The sequence below is a fragment of the Grampus griseus genome (genome assembly GCF_964374135.1).
Source record: "Grampus griseus genome assembly, chromosome: 4".
Lineage (NCBI taxonomy): Eukaryota > Metazoa > Chordata > Mammalia > Artiodactyla > Delphinidae > Grampus > Grampus griseus.
The window spans coordinates 2,136,763-2,149,084 of record NC_138997.1 but is presented as its reverse complement, the minus strand read 5'-3'; positions in this window follow the sequence as shown (position 1 = coordinate 2,149,084).

Sequence of the window (12,322 nt, the reverse complement as noted above, 5' to 3'; positions counted from 1 at the left end):
CTCTTTTACTGTATAATATAAGAATTGATAATCAATCATTCCAAAAAATAAGATATAAACACCACGTTCAGATTTGCTACAATAAAAAAGTGAACATATGGCCACCGTTGACACAATGAAAAACGTGATCAGAGGCAAACATGAACCTGCTTCTATTTCTTCGTTCTGTTTTGTTTTAGGTTTGGGACCTGTGCCCTGCGCTCCTCCCGAGGTGAAGCTGAGGAAGGAAGCGTAGGCAGGGCTCTGTGGAAGGAGGTGAGTACATCTACAGAAAGGGCTGGGCTCCCCTGAGAACAGTCCTGATTGCTCTACTGCCAAAGGTTAGCCTAATACATCATTCAGAAAGGGTCATTGTAGCCTTCTTATAGTTAAGAAGGATCACATTTGGTCAAAGGCCTCTAGGACTTCTATTAAGTTTCCACATGTCTTGGCAATAGCTTTGGCATAACCCCGATTATGGTTAACTGTAACCCAATTTTATGAGTCTAGACATTGGGATGAAATAGCATCCACAGACTCTCTGAACTGCTTCCTCTGTTCTATCAGGTATGAGTGCACTTTCTCGGCCAGGTTTGCGTTTGATGGTTTCTAAGAACCACCGTCTAAGAGTGAGATCATCCCTGAAACAGCCACTGCCAGAGGAAGGTGGGAGACCTATGGTGGCCTGACAATTATTCTTTCCAATTCTACGTTAGGAGATTACACAGGCAATGTCTGCATCTCTAAATATTTGTCTAGTGAAAGGAAATTCATGAACCTCTTCTCTTTCCTCAAATGACCCATAATTAGGGTTTTGTCAGAAATCAAAAAAGCCAAAAATAAATATAGAACTGCTAATGCATTGCATTACCCATATTAAGAGAAAGTTATTACTGCAAAGAAATTGTGCATATAGAGATAAGAAAAGTAAAATTTGTAATAGAGGGTTCAAAGTAATGAATGTTTAACAGCATTTTCTGAGACCAACAGACAGATCTTGAAGAGCTCATATAGTCTGTGGGACTGGGTAGCTTTCACTTTACCTACTGCCCTCTTAATATTGCACACATCAAGTCTTCTTGAGAGAAAAAAGTCATGATAGAGAACAATTATAAGTTTTATTTTAGAGGAAGCAAACAAGAACAATGTGTGGGGAAATTACCTTGAAAGTTAGGTACTGAGATTAGTGAGTAGCACAGTGTAGTAAAAGCAAAACCCTAGAGCAGAGGGGAAAATATGGCTTCTAGTTTTAAGTATATGTTAAGTAGCTTGTTGACATTTGGTTTAAGTTGACATCTCCCCTACAAGATATAGGGATGATATGTGACAGCTTTGAAGCCTATATCATAGGGGTCTGTATGTAACAAAACACATCTGTAACTCTATCTTGAAGGTATACACATATTTATATATCTCAAGGGCCCCTAAAAGTAAATATTCAAAAAAACCTTGCCCCATCTATGACTTATTAATACCTCTTTTGGTAAATAACTCTACCATCCGTCTAGTCATCTATCCAAAAGTATGGGAATCCTACATAATCCCTTATTTACTTTAACATCCACTTTAATTGTATTTGACAGAGCCACAGTGCGAATCTGACAGGCCAGCATGTGGGGTTGGGCAACGTTGTCTCCTTTGAGGTTCTCAAGCTATTCTGGATCAACTAGTCTTTTAAATTTTGTAGCTTATTAACCCCAATATTCATTGCAACACTATTTACAATAGCCAAGACATGGAAGCAACCTAAAAGTCCATCCACAGATGAATGGATAAAGACGATATGGTATACACACACACACACACACACACACACACACACACACACAATGGAATACTACTCAGCCATAAAAATAAATGAAATAATGTCATTTGCAGCAACATGGATGGACCTAGACGTTATCACACTAAGTGAAGTAAGTCAGACAGAGGGAGACAAATATTATATGATATCACTTATATGTGGCATCTAAAAAATAATACAAATGAACTTATTTGCAAAACAGAAACAGATGGCAGCACAAGGCTATGGTGCCCCTCCCTGCCCTGCCCCAGAGCTCACCTACAGGGGGCTAAAGGATCCTCTTAGTGGCAGCTCAGACCCATCCTGTTAATTCCTCACGTTGTATAAAATGAAAGTTAAAAGACAACCTAAGGACTAGGAGAAAATATTTGCAAACGATGCTACTGACAAGGGATTTATTTCCAAAACATACAAACAGCTCATACAGCTTAATATCTAAAAAACAAACAACCCAATCAAAAATGGGCAGAAGACCTAAATAGACATTTCTCCAAAGAAAACATACAGATGGACAACAGGCACATGAAAAGATGCTCAACATCTCTAATTATTAGAGAAATGCAAATCAAAACTACAGTGAAGTATCACCTCACACTGGTCAGAATGGCCATGATCAAAAAATCTACAAACAATAAATGCTGGAGAAGATGTGGAGAAAAGGGAACCCTCTTGCACTGTTGATGGGAATGTAAATTGATACAGCCACTATGGAGAACAGTATGGGGGTTCCTCAAAAGACTAAAAATAGAACTACCGTATGATCCAGCAAACCTACTCCTGGGCATATATCCAGGCAAAACTCTAATTTGGAAAGATACATGCACCCCAGTGTTCACTGCAGCACTATTTACAATAGCCAAGACATGGAAACAACCTAAATGTCCATTGACAGAGGAATAAAGAAGATGTGGTACATATATACAATAGAATATTACTCATCCATAAAAAGAATGAAGTGATGCCATTTGCAGCAACATGGATGGACCTAGAGATTATCGTACTAAGTGAAGTAAGTCAGATGGAGGAAGACACATATTATATGATATCACTTATATGTGGCATCTAAAAAATAATACAAATGAACTTGTTTACAAAACAGAAATGGACTCACAAACATAGAAAACAAACTTATGGTTACCAAAGGGGAAGGAGGGGAGAGAGATAAATTAGGAATTTGGGATTAACAGATATACACGACTATATACAAAATAGATAACCAGCAAGGACCTACTGTATAGCACAGGGAACTCTACTCAATATCTTATAATAACCTATAATGGAAAAGAATCTAAAAAAGATATATATGTATGTATAAATGAGTCACTTTGCTGTACACCTGAAACTAACACAACATTGTAAGTCGACTGTACTTCAATTAAGAAAAAGAGTAAATTACAAGCTGAGCCCATTCATGAATGCATCTGGGACTCAGAGCCTACTGAAGAAGGATCGGAATATGGTACACTTTGGATTTCAGACGCGTTTGATTGACAGGGGGCGCCAAATGGAAGCTGAACTGAAGGGAGAAAGAAGAGGATGGGTGAAAGTTAGCTCGAATAAGTGAAAACCTTGGTGCTGTGTGTCATAGTGAGAGGTGGGACCAGAAGGGTGCGAGGAGTTTGGGTCCCAGATTTAATACACTCGTGGCCCAACCAACCTGCCCACTCCTGCAGTGGGCAGAGTGTGGGCTGAGCAGGACCACGGTGACCCACAAGGGCTGAGGCAGAGGCAACAAAAGACCGGAGCTGCGATCTCACTAGCGTATTTAATCCCCATCTGTTCTCTCATGGACCTCCGGATTAGGGTTGGCTGCACGTGGGAACACAACTGACTTCCTTTGAGCAGGCAGAACCCCACACCTTTGTGCTTCCTGGCAAGTGAGGACTTGGGAGCAGCAATTGCACTTCAGCGTCTCTTGAACACTGGCTCCCAGTTTTATTTCTACTGACTCAGCAGTTTAGACACTTATCTCAAATGGATTTTTTTCAAAAGACCTCTAACTGATATAATGTCCTTCAGTGTTGTCCAGTCCAAACCATTCTCAACTCTGCTGCCAGAGTCCTTTCTAACTTGAAAATCTCATCACTTTACTTCCGTGCTTTAATTTCTTTAATGGCACTCCCAGACTTATGAAATACAATGAAATTTCTTTCCAAAAGCCATAGAACCTGTCTAGCAATGACTCTTGCAATTCTCTTTCATGAATTTAATATATTTATACTTGAATATGTATATACGTGTATGTAGGTATATATATAATATATGAATACATATACAGTATTGTACATAAATAGTCAAACATATATACACATACATAGTCATTTTACAAATACATTCTGAGTAACTGTTGTATTTTTCATTAAAGAAACTTACATTTCGAAGGGCAAGAATGAATAATAAACAAACCATTCCCTACAAAATAGCAAATTAATAAAATAAGTAGTATCACTAAAGGGGGTATGGAATAGAGTGACTGAAGCATGGAGAGGGAATAAGGGCTGCTTCAGGTAGGGTGGTGAGGGGACACCTTCCAGACGAAGTGATATCTGAGCTAAGACTTGAACGGATCAATTTACACAAACAGCCGGGGTAAGAGAAGTCCCAGGAGAGAAGAACAAGTGTAAAGACTGCATCTCCTCCTCAAGACAGCAAAGGCCAGAGTAGCTGGAACATTGCTGGGAGTGGGTAGAGAGGACTGGTTTAAGGTAAAATTTTAAAAGTCAACAGAGCCAGATAGTGTATAATAACAGCTATTCTATTAGCAAGAAGGGCAATAACATAATAATAACATATAACATACACAATGGACCAAACATTATTTCAAGCAAACATTAACTAATTTATTTCTAATCCTATGTCTATGACAAAGGTACTATTATTAATCACTATTTTGCAAATTAGGACACTGAACAAGGAGAAAATAAATGGCTCAGGCAAGATCATATAGAAAAATGTATAGCTGGTAAGTGACGGAATCTGTTACTAACACAAGTGGTCTGGCTTTAGAATCTAATCACCATTCCTATTATATATGGAGGAATCTGTCAGATTGAATAAGTATTTTAATTGCTTCTAAGTGCAATGGGAAGCTAACGCAGAGTATTAAGCAAGGGAGGTAAGATCTACCCTTTAAAAAGATTCCTCTAGACACTTTGTGGGTTTTTTTGAAAGGCAGTACTTACAAAACAAGAGGCAAAAGAGATCAGTTAAAGTACAAATGCAGTCATCTGGCCAAGAGATTATCGTGATTTGGGCAAAGTGAGAGCAGATGAGCTAATGAGAATTCCACCAGTTCCAATGGATCTTAAAGATGGAGGCAAAAGATTTATTGATCGATAACAAGTAGAGATTATGAAATAAGGCTCTCAAGGAAGACTTAATTTTGGCTCATTGACTGTGTGGATGGTGATCCCGTTAATGTCAGATGGGAGGGAAGTAAGATGGGAAGAGTAGGATATAGAGGATTTTTCTCGGGAAATGTTAAGCGTGGCTTGAGTATTCGGTATCCAAGTGGAGATTTAAGGAGACAGCTGAAAATAAGTATTGGGTGCTCAGGGCGAGGTTGGAGCTGAAGGTATAAATCTGGGCATCATCAGTATATGGGTAACACATAAAGCTAAGGGACCAAATGAGTTCATCGCCTTGAAAAAGAACACAGTCGGCATTCTGGTTTATTTGTTATATCCCGAAATTCCTTGACGTCTCAAGGCTTTTGACCTTTGCAGGCAGTTAGGTAATAATTTTCTCTGAAAAAAATATATCTCATCTCGAGTCTTCGATCTCTAGTAAAGCTTTTTTTCTGATTATTTACAAAGTGTTAGGGACTACTGGAAATGTTTATTCCTTCTTTTCTTCCATCCATCCATCCATCCATCCATCCAACAGGCTTACGTTGGGTTATGTTCACTAACCTGTGCTATGGAGTTTGAAAAGCATTTGGGGCTGCATAGTAAATACAAAGTACTATGTCCCTGTCCTTTGGAATTTTGTTGTCTGCATACATTGTTTAAGGCCATATTTTCCCAGCTTTGATCTGAAACATAGTGGATCATTAAAACAATTTAATAGATCGGCATGAAAAAAAGTAATAGAAAAAATAAAATAGAAAATATCAGAGTGTATCATGCATAATAATAATTACTGCTCTCTGAATCATTTCCCCCCCAATGTATGTGTCTACTAGGTTGAAAAATAATGTGTATTTTTTTTATTATGGAGAATTCAAAACATTCTTTCAAATATTTGAAAGCCACGTATATGTCTCTCTCCCCACTTGACTTAACTGTGGAGGAAGGAACCAGATCTTTTATGAATCTTTTTACCTCTGAATCATCAGAACACAGCTCCTGATGTAGACTGGGCTAGCAATAATATTTGTTGGAAAGGTAGTAGGAGGGAGAGAAGTCACAGAAAGGGGACATCTGAAGGAGGCAGCACAAACGCTTCGGTGGAAGTGGGTTTCTGCTATCACGAGTGGTTAGCCAAGCCCTGGGATTCCCTGCATTTCACTGGGAAGACAAGTGCCGAGTGACTCCAGAAGCAGCCGTATCATAGTCACTAATTGTACCACAGAATGAAGGAACACCAGGGTATCAATTTAAAGAAAAGACATTTTAATGTCCTGTCCTGTGTTCGTTGTTATCAAAGACTGAATTTTTGATCAACACCAATTTCCTTTCTGCATTGAAAAATAAATAAATATTAAATGGTTGTTCCTTGGTTTATCTCTAATTAATTGATGTGAACTTTTATCCTCTGGACCAATGTGCATCTCCGATCTCTCTGATCTGTAGATATCTTCTACATCCTTGGCAATAATTCATATTCTTAGGAGAAAGAAGTCTATGGGTGAATGGAATGCTTGATCTCAGAAAATGGAAAAGAATTCAAGCTCTGGTTAGTTTATGATAAGGACATTCCTTTGCTGGGAAGAATGGTAAAAGCTTTTATCTTGATTTAGTCCTTGCTTTCCATTCTTTCATTAAATCCAAATTTCAAGTAATAGACCATAAATATGCATTTAAAAATTTTATTCTTTTTCTGCATAAAATATTTATTTCCTAGGTCCTGTGAACTGGAACGGTGTTTGTTCACATGTGCTTAAATTTAAAACACCAAATCTGAAGATGCAGAAAAATATGTGGAACTGCTCTGCTTTGCCTAGTGACTATCTTCTAAAGAACTTTTATAGCAAAATGTACTTATTACTTTCACAGTATTTATAGAAAAGAAGGTTAGAGGGGAAAAACTTCTGAATATATGAGTGTCTTGATAATGTTTTGTTTAAGGAGGGAAGGAGGAAAGAAGGGGAAGGAGGAAGAGAGTGTGAGAGAAAGAGGAGTTAGGGTGAGAGCTATGAAGGAGGCTTCTGACATCTATGTGTTGCCATGGGAACAGCATCCCACTTCTTCCAAAGCAACAGCAATAATAATGAAGTTTACCTGGAAACAGAAATAGAAAGCCCCCTAAAGAAGCCTGGTCCTACTTCAGCACAATATATTCCTGGAAAAATATTCATATTAACTTCCAGAATTTAAAATACTTTTTACCTAATTAGAGAACAACATAATTATTCGTTAAAAATCGAATTATCAGCTTCCCCAAGCACAGCAGCAGTGACGATGCGGCATATGCACGCAGTGGGGAAGAAACTGTATTCCCAGAGATTCTTTCCCAGAAGAAGAAATCTTTTCTCTTGGCTAAAAATCCATAGGGCAGGAGGAGAACTCGGTGAATTGCACGTGTGAGATGAAGTAGGGGTGGGAGGTTTCAGATACACAGAAATTAGAGTGAACGCCCCTACCCTCCTTGCCCACCCACACATGTTTTCTGTGTGGTTACGTCACATGCCTGGCATACAGGCAGCGCTCAATAAGTGTTAGATGCTATGTTGAATGGATTGAAATGGATGACCTAGTGCAACACCCTAGAAGGTGGACACAGGAGTGTGGTGGGCAGAGCGATGAGCTCTCAAAGATATCCACATCTTCATGCCAGGACCCAGGATAGGCCTTGTTATACCTCAAAGGGGAATTAAGGTTTGTCATGGGATTAATGTTGCTAATCAGCTGATTTTAAAATAGAGACATTACCCTGGGTTAATTTCGGGGCCCAGTACTTCGTCCCAAGGCTCCTTAAAACCAGAGGAAGAGTTAGGGGAGGAAGTTAGTGATGTGACGTGACAGTGCGCCATTCCTCACTTTTCAGATGAAGGAAGGACCGGAAGTGCAGGGCCAGCAGACTCTCTTAGAGGCTCCAGAAAATGACACAGCCCAGTGACATATTGATTGTATCCCAGTGAGACCTGCTTCAGACTTTTGACCTACAGAACTGTAAGATAACACACTTTGTGTGCATCTAAGACACTAAAGCTGTGGTCAATTGTTATAGCAAAATAGAAAACTATTAGTGAGTAAGATTACAGAAATCTGCAGAAATGATTTTGTTAGTGATGTTCAGGCAAAATTGAAACAGATCTCGGGACTGGAGACATCTCATTGAAAATGTCACATTCTTAAAGGTACAGGAAAACTTTAAAAATTCAGATCATGTGTGTTCATTTACTGTCAGGGTTAAAAATCTGTATTTAAATCAGTGCACCCTGTCATCGGCTCCTACTCTGTCCCCTCCTCCACTGTCTGTCCTCACTGCCACCCCACAGCTATGTATGCATACACACGTGTGTGTACTTCATCACACACATGCACACACACACACACATTTATGGCATTTTAATTGTATGTACATTAGGTACTTTTCAAATTTTTCATACTTGACTATACTTGTGACACATCACAACACTAACAAATTATTTATTTCTTGAAATTCTCTGTTTCTTTCACATCCAAGACACCATGCTTTCCATTTTTTCTCTTCCTCTCTCAGCACTCCTTCTTATTTTTTCTTTCGTCTTCCTTAACATTTTTATTGTTACAGGGAATAGAGACTCTCAGTAATTCAAGTGCTAGTGACAGGGTAAGCTTTAAATATGTAAGAAGCAATAAGAGAAGTTGGAAAGCATGGAAATCTTAGCAACCAGGGTAGGAACTTCCTGCGCAAGAAGGCTGCACAAGCCACTGGACCAACCTCACTCAGCAGGAGGCAGTCAACAAAAGCAGGAGAAACTATGACCCTGCAGCCTGCTGAACGAAGACCATAAACACAGTGGGTTAGACAAAATGAAATGACATAGAAATACGCTGCAGATAATGGAGCAAGGTAAAATCCCACAATGCCAAATAAGTGAAGAGGAAATTAGCAAGCTACCTGACAAAGAATTCAGAGTAATGATAATAAAGATGATCCAAGATCTAGAAAGGAATGGAGAAAATACAAGAAATATTTTAAAAGGATCTAGAAGAACTAAAGAACAAACCATCAGTGATGAATAACACAACTGAAATGAAAAATACACTAGAAGGAATCAACAGCAGAATAACTGAGGCAGAAGAAAGAAGAAGTGAGCTGGATGATAGAAAGGTAGAAATAACTGCTAAGGAACAGAATAAAGGGAAAAGAATGGAAAGAATTGAGGACAGTCTCAGAGACCTCTCGGAAACATCAAACGCACCAACATTCGAATCATAGGGGTTCCAGAAGAAGAAGAGAAAGGGAAATGTCCTGAGAAAATACCTGAAGAGACTATAGTTGAAAACTTCCTTAACATGGGAAAAGAAATAGTCAATCAAATCCAGGAAGCACAGAGAGTTCCATACAGGATAAACCCAAGGAGAAACACACTGAGACACATATTAATCTAACTAACAAAAATTAAATACAAAAAAAAAAATATTAAAAGCAGCAAGGGAAAAGCAACAAACAAGGGAGTACCCATAAAGTTATCAGCTGATTTTTCAGGAGATATTTTGCAGGTCAGAAGGATTGGCAGACATATTTAAAGTGATGAAAGGGAAAAACCTAAACCAAGATTACTCTGCTCAGTGAGGATCTCATTTAGAATTGACAGAGAAATCAAACCCTTCACAGACAAGAAAAAGCTAAGAGAATTCAGCACCACAAAACCAGCCTTACAACAAATGCTAAAGGAACTTCTCTAGGTGGGAAAAACAAGAAAAGAAAAAGACCTACAAGAACAAACCCAAAACAATTAAGAAAATGGTAATAGGGACATACATATATAATTACCTTAAATGTAAATGGATTAAATGCTCCAACCAAAAGACACAGACTAGCTGAATGGATACAAAAATAAGACCTGTATATATGCCGTCTACAAGAGACCTACTTCAATCTAGGGACCATACAGACTAAAAGTGAGGGGATAGAAAAAGAATTTCCATGCAAATGCAAATCAAAAGAAAGCTGGAGTAGCAATATTCATATCAGATAAAATAGACTGTGAAATAAAGACTATTACAAGAGACAAGGAAGAACACTACATATTGATCAAGGGATCAATCCAAGAAGAAGATAGAACAATTGTAAATATTTATGCACCCAACATAGGATCACCTCAATACATAAGGCAAATGCTAACAGCCATAACATGGACATCGACAGTAACACAATCATAGTAGGGGACTTTAGCACCGCACTTAAACCAACTGACAGATCATCCAAACAGGAAATAAATGAGGAAACACAAGCTTTAAATGACACAATAGACCAAACAGACTTAATTGGCATTTATATGACATTCCACCTGAAACTGGTAGAATAAACTTTCTTCTCAAGTGCTCATGGAACATTCTCCAGGATAGATCACATCTTGGGTCACAAATCGAGCCTCAGTAAATTTAAGAAAATTGAAATTGTATCAAGCATCTTTTCCAACCCCAACATTATGAGATTAGAAATCAATTACAGAACAAAAAAACTGCAAAAAATACAAACGCATGGAGGCTAAACTACACACTACTAAATAACCTAGAGATCACTGAAGAAATTAAAGAGGAAATTCAAAAATCACTAGAAACAAATGACAATGAAAACACAACTACCCAAAACCTATGGGATCCAGCAAAAGCAGTTCCAAGATGGAAGTTTATAACAATACAATCCTACCACAAGAAACAAGAAAAATCTCAAACAAACAACATAAACTTACACCCAAAGGAACTCGAGAAAGAAGAACAAACAAAACCCAAACTTAGTAGAAGGAAAGAAATCATAAAGATCAGAGTAGAAATAAATGAAATAGTAATGAAGAAAACAATAGCAAAGATCAATAAAACTAAAAGCTGGTTCTTTGAGAAGATAAACAAATTTGATAAACCTTTAGCCAGACTCATCAAGAAAAAAAGGAAGAGGACTCAAATCAGTAAAATTAGAAATGAAAAAGGAGAAGTTACAACCGACACCATAGAAATACAAAGGATCATAAGAGAATAATACAAGCAACTATATGCCAATAAAATGGACAATCTAGAGGAAATGGACAAATTCTTAGAAAAGTACAACCTTCCAAGACTGAACTAGAAGAAATAGAAAATATGAACAGACCAATCGCAAGTAATGAAATTGAAACTGTAATTAAAAATCTTCCAATAAACAAAAGTGTAGGACCAGGTGGCTTCACAGGTGAATTCTATCAAACATTTAGAGAAGAGCTAGCACTTATCCTTCTCAAACACTTACAAAAAATTGCAGAGTGTGGAACACTGCCTGACTCATTCTATGAGGCCACCATCTCCCTGATACCAAAACCAGACAAAGATATCACAAAAAAAGAAAAGTACAGGCCAATATCACTGATGAACACAGATGCAAAAATCCTCAACAAAATACTGGCAAACAGAATCCAATAGCACATTAAAAGGATCATATGCCATGACAAAGTGGGGTTTATCCCAGGGATTCAAGGATTCTTCAATATATGCAATCAATCAATGTGATACACCATACACAAAAATAAACTCAGAATGGATTAAAGACCAAAATGTAAGGCCAGACACTATAAGACTCTTAGAGGAAAACATAGGCAGAACACTCTATGACGTAAATCACAGCAACATCTTTTTTGACCCACCTCCTAGATTAATGAAAATTAAAACAGAAATAAACAAATGGGACCTAATTAAACTTAAAATCTTTTGCACAGCAAAGGAAACCATAAACAAGATGAAAAGACAACCTTCAGAATGAGAGAAAATATTTGCAATTGAAGCAACTGACAAAGGATTAATCTCCAAAATGTACAAGCAACTCATGCAGCTCAATATCAAAACAATCCAAACAACCCAATCAAAAATGGGCAGAAGACCTAAATAGACATTTCTCCAAGGAAGATATACAGATGATCAACAAACACATGAAAAGATGGTCAACATCACTAATTATTAGAGAAATGCAAATCAAAACTACAATGAGGTATCACCTCACACCAGTCAGAATGGCCATCATAAAAAAATCTGCAAACAGTACATGCTTGAAAGGGTGTGGAGAAAAGGGAACCCTCATACACTACTGGTGGGAATGTAAATTGGTACAGTCATTATGGAAAACAGTATGGAGGTTCCTTAAAAAACTAAAAACATGATGCCACAATCCCACTCAAACTAAAAACATGATGCCACAATC